Below are 10,079 nucleotides of genomic sequence, written 5' to 3'. Positions count from 1 at the left end.
TTTTGTTGTCTGTCTCCCCCTTCTAGACTGTGAGCCCATTGTTGGGTAGGGATTGTCTCTGTTGCCGAATTGTACTTTTCAAGTGCTTAGTACAGTGCTCTGCACACAGTAAGCACTCAGTAAATACGATTGAATGAATGAAAACAAGATCATCAGGTTGGATGCAGCCCATGTCCTCTGTGGGCATCCTGGTTTTAATTCCCATTTTACAGATGAGGTAAGTGAGGCATAGACAAGTTAAATGACTTGCCTAAGGTCACACAGCAGACAAATGGTGGAGCTAGGATTAGAAAACAGACCTTCTGTGTCCTGGGCCCGTTCTTTTTCCAGCGGATCACACTGCTTCTTCTCTTGTGCAGAAGATTGTGTTAAGTACATGGGAGCTTGCAATAGAGTGAGTAGACATGAACCCCGTCCTCAAAGAGCATGCAATATAGTAGGGGAGGCAGACACTAAAATAAGTTACAAGGATGGAGAAGCAAGAGAGTTAAAGATTGGTATGTAACTGTCATCGTGGAAGGTGCAAGTGAGGGTGTGTGTCCAACTACATGGGTGATACAGAAGTGCTGAAGTGGCAGTGGGAGGGGAAATAAAGTGGGGAGATAAGATCAGAAAAGGCCTCCTGGAGGAGTTACAATTTCAGAAGGCCTTTGAGGATGGGAAGAGCAGTGGTTTATCAATCTGTTGACTCAATTGATCAGTGGTATTTACTGATCATTAACTGTGTGCAGAGAACTGTACCAAGCAGTTGAGAGAGGACAGTGTATTAGCATTGGCAGACAAGATCTCTGACCACAAGGAGCTTAAATTCTAGTGAAGAAAACATACCTTAAAATAGATACCGACAAGGGAAATGGCAGGGTGTAAGAACTCTTCCTCTCCAAACTCCTTGAGTCATCTACATTTGCTACCTTGAATTCCTCTCCTCTCCAACTCTCTCCTGGACCTCCTACAATCTGGCTTCCTCCCCCTTGACTCCACTGAAACTGACCTCTCAAAGGTCACCAGTGACCTCTTTCTTGCCAAATCCAATGGCTCCTAATCCACCTCGACCTCTCAGCTGCCTTTGACACTGTGGACCATCCCCTTCTCCTCAATACATTATCCAACCTTGGCTTCCCTGACTCCATCCTTTCCTGGTTCTCCTCTTATTGCTCTTGCCATTCATTCTCAGTCTCCTTCATGGGCTCCTTCGGCCCTTCCCATCTTCTAAATGCAGGGGTCCCTCAAAGTTCAGTTCTTGGTCCCCTTCTATTCTCCATCTACACTCACTCCCTTGGAGAACTCATTTGCTCCCATGGCTTCAACTATCATCTCTTCATGGAAGAAACCAAAATCTATATCTCCTCCCCTGTTCTCTCTCCCTCCCTCCAGGCTCGCATCTTTTCCTGCTTTCAGGACATCTCTTCTTGGATATCCTTCCACCATCTCAAACTCAATATGTCCGAAACAATGTTCCTTATCTTCCCTCCTAAACCCTGTCCTCTCCCGAACTTTCCCATCAGTGCAGACAGCACAACAATTCTTCCTGTTTCACAATCCCACAACCTTTGTGTTATCCTTGACTCCAGTCTCTCATTCACCCCACATATCCAATCTGTCATCAAAGCCTGCTGGTCTCACCTTCACAACATTGCCAAGGTCCGCCCTTTTTTTTCCATCCAAACCGCTACCACATTAGTACAGTCACTCATCCTATACCGACTAGATTACTGCATCAGCCTCCTTTCTAACCTCCAACCTCCTGCCTCTCCCTACTTCAACCTCTTTTTCACTCTACTGCCTGAAATATCTTTATTCAGGAACATTCAGGGCATGTCACCTCCCCCTCAAAAATCTCCAGTGGTTGCCTATCAACCTCCGTATCAAACAAAAACTCCTCACTATTGACTTTAAAGCTTTCCATCACCTTGCTCCTTCTTACCTCACCTCCCTTTTCTCCTTCTACATTCCAGCCTGCACACTCTGCTCCTCTGGTGCTAATCTTCTCAATGTGTCTCGATCTCACTTGTCTCACATTTGACACCTGGCCCACATCCTACCTCTGGTCTGGAATGCCCTCCATCCTCAAATCCGCCAAACAATCACTCTTCCCCCCATTCAAAGCCCTACTGAAAGTGCACCTCCCCTAAGAGGCCTTCTCAGACTAAGCCCCCTTTTCCTCAGCTCTCCATCCCTCCCTCCTGCGTCACTTCGACTCCCTTCCATTGCTTTTTCCCCCTCTCCCCCTGCCCCACAGCCCTTTTGTATATATGTATATATCTATAATTCTATTTATATGGATGCCTGTTAACTTGTTTTGATGTCTGTCTCCCCCCTCAAGACCGTAAGCCCACTGTGAGCAGGGATTGTCTCTGTTTATTGTGGTATTGTTCTTTTCAAGCCCTTAATATAGTTCTCTGAACACAATAAGCACTCAATAAATATGAATGAATGAATGAATGAGTTAACATGTAAATAACTGCTGTGCGGCTGAAGATGGAGTGAAAATCAAAGTGTTCAAAGGGTACAGATCCAACTGCATAGGTGACCCAGAAGGGAGAGTAAGTAGAAGAAATGAGGGCTTAGTCAAAGAAGACCTCATGGAGGAGATATGATTTTAGTAGGGTTTTGGAGGAGCCAAGAGTGATGGTCTTTCATATATAAGGCGGAGGATATTCCAGGCCAGAGGGAGGATTTGGGCAAGACAGTGGTGAGGTGAGTTACAATACCAAGGTTATTGGCTTGTGAGAGAGGGAGGATAGTGGTATTGTCTACAGTGATGGGAAAGGCAGGAGGAGGACAGCATTTAGATGGGATGATGAGGAATTCTGGTTAGGCTGTCTCCACTAAATCTATTAACTGGACAATTCTTCGACCTATGTTTGGGCTGTGCAAGTCCCTAGGCCATGTTTACAGAGGGCACAACCAGTTCTAAATTCACCCCAACATCTAGAACACAGGTCCTTTAATGTTGCAAATGGATAATGTTCCACCTGTACTCAAGTGCTTGTACTAAGCACTTAAGCTTTATAATTATGACTGACTCAAATCAATGATAATCGAAAATAGTGCATGGTGTTGCAGTCATTCAGGATCATGCTCCCCTTAAAGGCAAGGATTTCTGTCTAGTTGAGAGGACCCTCTTTAGGCCTTCTGATTTGTTTGTGGTCTTCTCACTTTCAGTTAAGTTGACCCTGATGGGCAGCTAACACCTGGACTGATGCCCCAAACCAGCAGCTGACTTAGCATGCTATTTTCCACAACTAAAGTCTTGTAGTCTTAGTTCCAGCTGGCCTTGTTAGAGAACAGCCTCCTCTATGGGTGGTACCACATACCCTGGAAAAATGTCCATCAAAATAGTTTCTGATGGTGGGAAGTCTAAGAAATATTTCAAACTTCCTTTTCTTCTTACACCTAGGAACATATGTATTCTGTCAGTTCTAATTTGAAAGACAAATTAGACATCATACTGAAGTTAACTAGGGAACTACCTAAGCTATCTCTTATTGCCAATAACAGTTAAAACCAGGGTCTTTGGCACCTGAAAAATCCCTAAAATATACTGCAACGTACCAATGTGGAAAATTATTCAAGGCCGCAGTACATTTCCCTGGAGAAATCTTACTTCCAGTAATTCACTCTGGACACAACTGGCTTAAGCCTTTTGGGCCCTCCCTGCTCCACAACTGTTAAATGACCTCAGTATGGATTATAAAATAACCAATTAATTCAAGTCTGGGAGCAAGGGATTTGGGCTGTCAAGATTTTGGGCTATTGGCAGCATCACAAAAATCTTGCTCTCTAATTCCATCAAAGTTTTCTATAACCCATTAGGGTTTATGTATGATTGAGACTGAATCCTCCATCTTTTTCTTGTTTAATTGTTGAGCACTTACTGCGTGCCAGGCACTGTACTAAGCGCTGGGGTAGATACAAGCTAATCAGGTTGGATGTGATCCCTAACTCCTATAGGGCTCACAGTATTAATCCCCATTTTACAGAAGAAGTAATATATATAGGTGGCATTTAAGTGCTTACTATGTGCAGATCAGTTTTCTAAGTGCTGGGATAGATACAAGATGATCAGATTGTCCCATGTGGAGCTCACAATCTTAAACCCCATTTTACAGTTGAGGTAACTGAGGCACAGAAAAGTTAAGTGATTTGCCAAGGTCACACAGCAGACAAGTGGCAGAGCAGGATTAGCACCCAGGTCCTCTGACTTCCAGGCCCATGCTCTAACCACTAGGCCATGCTGCTTCTCCTAGGCCACACTGTTTCTCCAAGGTCATTAAATTGGTTGCATAAGGAGGCATCCTGGCTGGATCTACACAGTTCCATGTGCAGAAAAATTAGGTCAGTTATTAATTTGCCCCACACAAGGAACCAAACTGGATAATTCTGTCAAAAAACCCCACAAGTTTTGAGGCCTGACATATCCTGTTGAACTCTGCATGGAATGAATTGAAGAATGCCAAGCACTTGCTTTTACTGTCTATCTTTTGTTAATTTGGTATTTTTCCCAGGTCAGTCAATCTAGCCATCATATTTATTGAGTGCTTACTGTGTGCAGAGCATTGGGAAAGTACAGTATCTGACACAGTCCCTGTTCACAACAAGTTTTTTAGCTGAGCTCACTCTTTCCTTGTAAAGGGATGACGGAGAGATGGAAAATGGACAGTCTATCAGAAAACACTGCTTGCTTTGCCCAATAGCTATGTCTAAAATTGAAGTTGTCTTAATATTACTGAGCACTCTGATTTGCTCAAGGATGCTTGCAGGTGGGGATTGGCCAGGGGTATTGGACCCTGGAGAGGAGTAGGAACAAGACAGAAAGAGTGGAGGGAGGAAGAGAGAAGAGAAGGAGGGGGAGAGAGAGAGGGAGGGAGGAAGGGGAAGAGAAAAGGAGAGAGTGAGAGAGAAGGAAGGGAGGAGGAAGAGCATTAGGGAAGTTATAGAGAGAGACGAGCAGGTTGGGAAGCTGAAGCTGAGGGGTCAGAGCCTTAAGGTCAGCTGAGAAAAAGAATAGTGTCAAAGTTGACCACTGGGAAGGAGTCTACCTATGGAGGGGGCAGAACTACCATCTCCTGCTGGAGCTGAATTGCTGCCCTAGCGGTAGTGAGAGGGGAAGGGAGGGCAGAGGCAGGGTAGAAGCAAGGACATGCCAAGTATTTCTGCTAATCCTTGATATTTAGCTTGTTCCAGAAGAGCACTACTAACGGTTCTTAATTGTTGCTTTGGAATAGTTTTCTTTAGTTTGGAAAGCTTTAGCAGTGTAGTGCATTACTAGGCTAAGGGAAATAATTATTCTATCCTTTTCAGGTCCCTAGGAGAGTCTACAACAGCATCCCAAGAAAGTATGTCCCATCTATTCTGTTTTTCTGATTTAATTACAAAGCTGATATCATTCTCTTTGGCTGACCACTCTGGTTTCTTCTCACTTGATTAATATAAGATACAACATAAACCTGGAAAGTTGCACAAGTGACAGTGATACAAGCCCTAAACAAGATTAAAATAATACAAATTTGTAATGACCATTTAATCTCAGAAAAATATGACAAGAAAGAGCTCTAAGACTCCCAGGTGATTAAACAGAACTGGGTTTGTAATGTAAGAAAAGATGCAGACATGACTAAAATTAATGAAATGACTTACAAAAAAGTAGACATTCCTAGAACTAGATTCCATAGTTTCAACTGTGCACATTCATTCATTCTATCACATTTATTGAGCGCTTCTGTGCAAAGCTACAGTTCAATCATTCAATCATATTTGTTGAGTGCTTACTTTGTGTAGAGCACTGAATTAAGTGCTTGGGGGAGTACAACATAACAGGGTTGTTAGAATTATTCCCTGCCCACAGCAAGCTCACAGTCAAGAAAGGGAGACAGAAATTCATATAAATAAATTAATTACTGTTATGTACGTAAGTGCTGTGGGACTGAGGGAGGGGTGAAAAAAGGGAGCAAATCAGGATGCTGCAGAAGGGAGTGGGAAAAAGGGGAAATAAGGGCTTAGTTGGGTAAAGCCTCTTGGAGAAGATGAGCCTTCAGTAAGGCTTCGAAGGTGACAAAGTTCATTCATTCATTCAGTTGTATATATTGAGCACTTCCTGTGTGCAGAGCACTGTACTAAGCACTTGGAAAGTACAATTCAGGAATAAAGAGGGACAATCCCTGCCCACACAGGGCTTTAATGAAATAGATATTGTTCCAATGGATTTTCAGTTCCTTGAGAAAGTTAGTTGGTATTTAGTGGGAGAGTAGTTGAGATGAAATGCATAGAAGTTTGAAAAATAAATAAAAAGAAACTTAGGCCTCTCATTAGTGCAGTCTCTCAATCCTGACATCACTGGATCTTCATTTAAGGAAAAAATTCACATCTCTACTCATGGATGCAAATCTGAAACTTGAAACTGAATCCATTAATGCCTGATGATTTTGACTTTCCAGGTCCTGATGATCTTTCCAGAATTAGTCGTTTTGTTTCATTCATCAAACTTGCCCCATAAATTTCTTCCAGTCTTCTCATCCACTATTACTTTACACATAAATTAAAACTACAATCTTTATTGCAAACATCATTCTTGATTTATGAAAAATTAAAGATCCATTTGCCTTGTCAGTAGAAGGCACTTATATTTTTACTCTTCCTTTTTCTACCTGTCCATTATTTCTGCCTTTTTCCATTTCCTATTCTGAACACTTTTAGAAATGATTTCCTCATAAATGATGGAGAAAAGTGATAAGTGATTTCATTTCTACCTCAGGGACTGTTTCAAACCATGATCGATATTTCTGGTGTCCCAACTATGCTCCATCCAAACAAGGAAGTCTCATTAATATTACTATATTCTATCCAACATGAACTGTCACCCTGCCTTGGACTAGACTTAAGTTACATAGTCAGTATTTTTTATTTTTACAATGGTCTGCACTTTTGTGTGACTTTTCAAATACAGAATTTTTTCATCTTTGTTGTGTATCTCAGAGAGTAAACTTCTGACTGGCAGGAATCATACCTACTTAACTTGCTTTTCTCTTTAGAGAACTTCACACCCAGGTCAGTACTTAGTAATTGTATTCTGATGAACATGATGATAATGGGAATGCAATGAACTTGCCATTAATAACTACAACTGTCTTGGGTATCACTGCATTGATAGTAAATTGAAAGGATGCTTTTCTCTTCCTTTCATTCCCCAAACAACATACTTTTTCATGGGAGACAGTGTAGCTTAATAGAAAGAGCAATTATCATCATCACTGTGGGCAGAGCACTGTACTAAGTGCTTGGGAAAGTCCAATACAACAGAGTTGGTGGACATGTTCGCTGCCTGAAAGGAACTTACAGTAATGGGTCAAGGAATCAGAAGAACTAGTTTTGAGTTTCAGTTCCAGTTCTGCCACTTTCTTGGGTAAGCACTTAACTTCTCCATCTGTAAAATGGGGATGAAAATAAAACTTCCGTCTGCCTTGGGCACTGGAGTGTTTTGTGGAACAAAAATATGAATGGAAGTGAAAGCACTTTGTACAACATGCCAGGAACCAGACTGGTAAATATGTGCATCTGGAAATTCTATACCCCTGACAGTTTTCAAGTTTATAAATGGTCATCAGAGTCTAAACTACCCCTTGCAGGCCATTATTACTTCAGTGGTAGAGATAATTTCAGAGAAATAGAGTTAAAGGAGTGTTTTACCCCCAAACACTGGCCTTTGTAACAGGAGGCTGGAATTACATAAGGCTCAGCCTGGGTAGATACAGTACATTTTCAACCGCAAGTCCCGACTAGGTAATAGGAAGAGATTGAAAATCAGAGAGAAAAAAGACACAAAATTCTACTCGTCCAAGCCCCCCAAACATAAATCACTCTCTGAGGTGATAATCAGGTTGGAAATAACCCCTGACCCACAGGGTGCTCACAGTTTAAAAAGGAGAGAGTAGGATTTAATCCAAATTTTACAGATGAGGGAACTGAGACACAGAGAAGTGAAGTGACTTGAACAAAGTCAAACAGCAAACCAGTGGCAGAGCTGTCATTAGAAACGAGGTCCTCTAACTCCCAGACCCATGCTCTTTTCACTAAGCCACACTGCTTCCCAAGCACTTAAAACAGTGCTCTGCACACAGTAACTGTTCAATAAAACCATTGATCGATTAATTAATCAGGATCACATACTGTTATCACCCACATCGGAGCTCATCCATGAGGTTCATCACCAATATCAGCAGAATGTATGACCTGAAAAAAATGATCAGCTCTTTTTTCCTGATCATCATCAACAATAGTATTTATTGAGCACTTACTATATTCCGAGCACTGTAATAAGTGCTTGAGCACTGTACTAAGCTCTGGATGCACTGAGTGGGATCTGGATGCTAACCCCACATTTTGGAAGGAGTAGCAATTAGTCTGTACTCACATTAAGGCACTGATTTTAAAACGTGACCTGATTGGATTTCCTATCTTGCCTGCTTAAAGCTAGCTTTGGTACTTAAATACGTTTTGGATTTGTTATCATGGCTATAGGGTCTTCTCTGAATCTACGCAGACTGCCAGCAAGCCTAGGCAGCGGTCAGAAATCGGTGTTGGAATTTGACCACAGCTTCCATTTGTAGAGGTGGCTGTGGTCTTATTTGAAGAACCCAGTGTTCTAATAGTTGTCCATTCCTTCTGTCATGTAATAATATTTGACTGAGTACCTACTCAGAGGCATCATGGCCTCTGCTTAGAGAAGCAGCGTGGCTCAGTGTAAAGAGCCTGGGCTTTGGAGTCAGAGGTCATGGATTCAAATCCCGGCTGCACTAATTGTCAGCTGTGTGACTTTGGGCAAGTCACTTCACTTCTTTGTGCCTCAGTTACCTCATCTGTAAAATGTGGATGAAGACTGTGAGCCCCCCGTGGGACAACCTGATCACCTTGTAACCTCCCCAGTGCTTAGAACAGTGCTTTGCACATAGTAAGCACTTAATAAATGCCATTTTTATTATTATTATTATTATTATTATTATTATTACTATACATAGCATGAAGGTAACAGTTCAGACACCTGGATTATAGTGCAAGCTGCAGGCTTGCCAGCTTTGTGACCTTGGGCAGGTCACATAACTGCTCTCTGCCTCAGTTTCCTCCTTTGTAAAATTGAGATAAAATCCCTGTTCTCCCTTTCTCTTAAAATGTGAGCCCTTGTGGGACAGGGTATAATAATAGTGGTAATAATAAGCTCTTCACAAATACCATTACTATGTGCCAAGCACTGTTCTAAGCACTGGGGTAGAGACAAAGTTATCAGTTTGGAGGTCCCACATGGGGCTTACAGTCTAGGTAGAAAGGAGTAGGATTTAATCCCCCATTTTTACAGATGAGGAAACCGAAGAACAGAGAAGTTAAGTGAATTGCCCAAGGTCACACGGCAGATAAGTGCAGTCATGTACTGATGATTTTATTCTTCATGCTTTATTATTGTCCTTGCTTGCTTCTCTTGTTTTGTTGTTTTTATTATTGCACTCTTTCTCTGGTTGCCTATCACCATGATCCCATCCCCCATTCTTAGGTGGTGAATCTCCATGAAGATCGGGATCCTGGACCAAATAAGACCTCCATACTACTTCTCAGCCCTTTGGTAGAGTCCTTTTCACACAGTAATAATAATGAATAATAATAATGGTATTAGTATTAATTAAGTGCTCACTCCCCTCTCAGGGTCGCACCTGGAGAGTTTCCAGTACTCCATCAGTCTCAACTATGAGAGGGAGAGTCAAGCAGAGGCATATGCATTCCATTACTAGCTTGGGCAGTGGCTAGAGAGTGGAAGGCAATATGCTACAAGTCAAAACTCACCTGTGCTGGGCAGCAGCACCAAGGAAGAGAGTTGAGGGTGGAAACTCAAGTTCTGAGTGGAAGGAGGCAATGGTAAACCACTTCCATTCTTTTACCAAGAAAACTCTATGGATACACTACCTGAACAACTGCAGATAGATGTGGGGGTTCTTGGAGAGATGTGTCCAGTGCTTAGAACAGTACTTTGCACATAGTAAGTACTTAACAAATACCATCATTATTATTATTATTATGTGTCCATGGTGTCACTG

General features: G+C 42.1%; 1 non-coding gene across 1 annotated transcript; it reads left to right on the top strand.

Moving 5' to 3' along the window:
• Nucleotides 1–9,680: 9,680 nt before the first annotated feature.
• Nucleotides 9,681–9,818, top strand: LOC119929402. The gene has a single exon (XR_005451528.1). It is a non-coding gene; the product is annotated as a small nucleolar RNA SNORA7 (small nucleolar RNA).
• The last annotated feature ends 261 nt before the right edge of the window (nt 9,819–10,079 follow it).

Source organism: Tachyglossus aculeatus, chromosome 5, assembly GCF_015852505.1.
Source record: "Tachyglossus aculeatus isolate mTacAcu1 chromosome 5, mTacAcu1.pri, whole genome shotgun sequence".
NCBI classification, from domain to species: Eukaryota; Metazoa; Chordata; class Mammalia; order Monotremata; family Tachyglossidae; genus Tachyglossus; species Tachyglossus aculeatus.
This window is presented reverse-complemented; position numbering and strand designations above follow the sequence as displayed.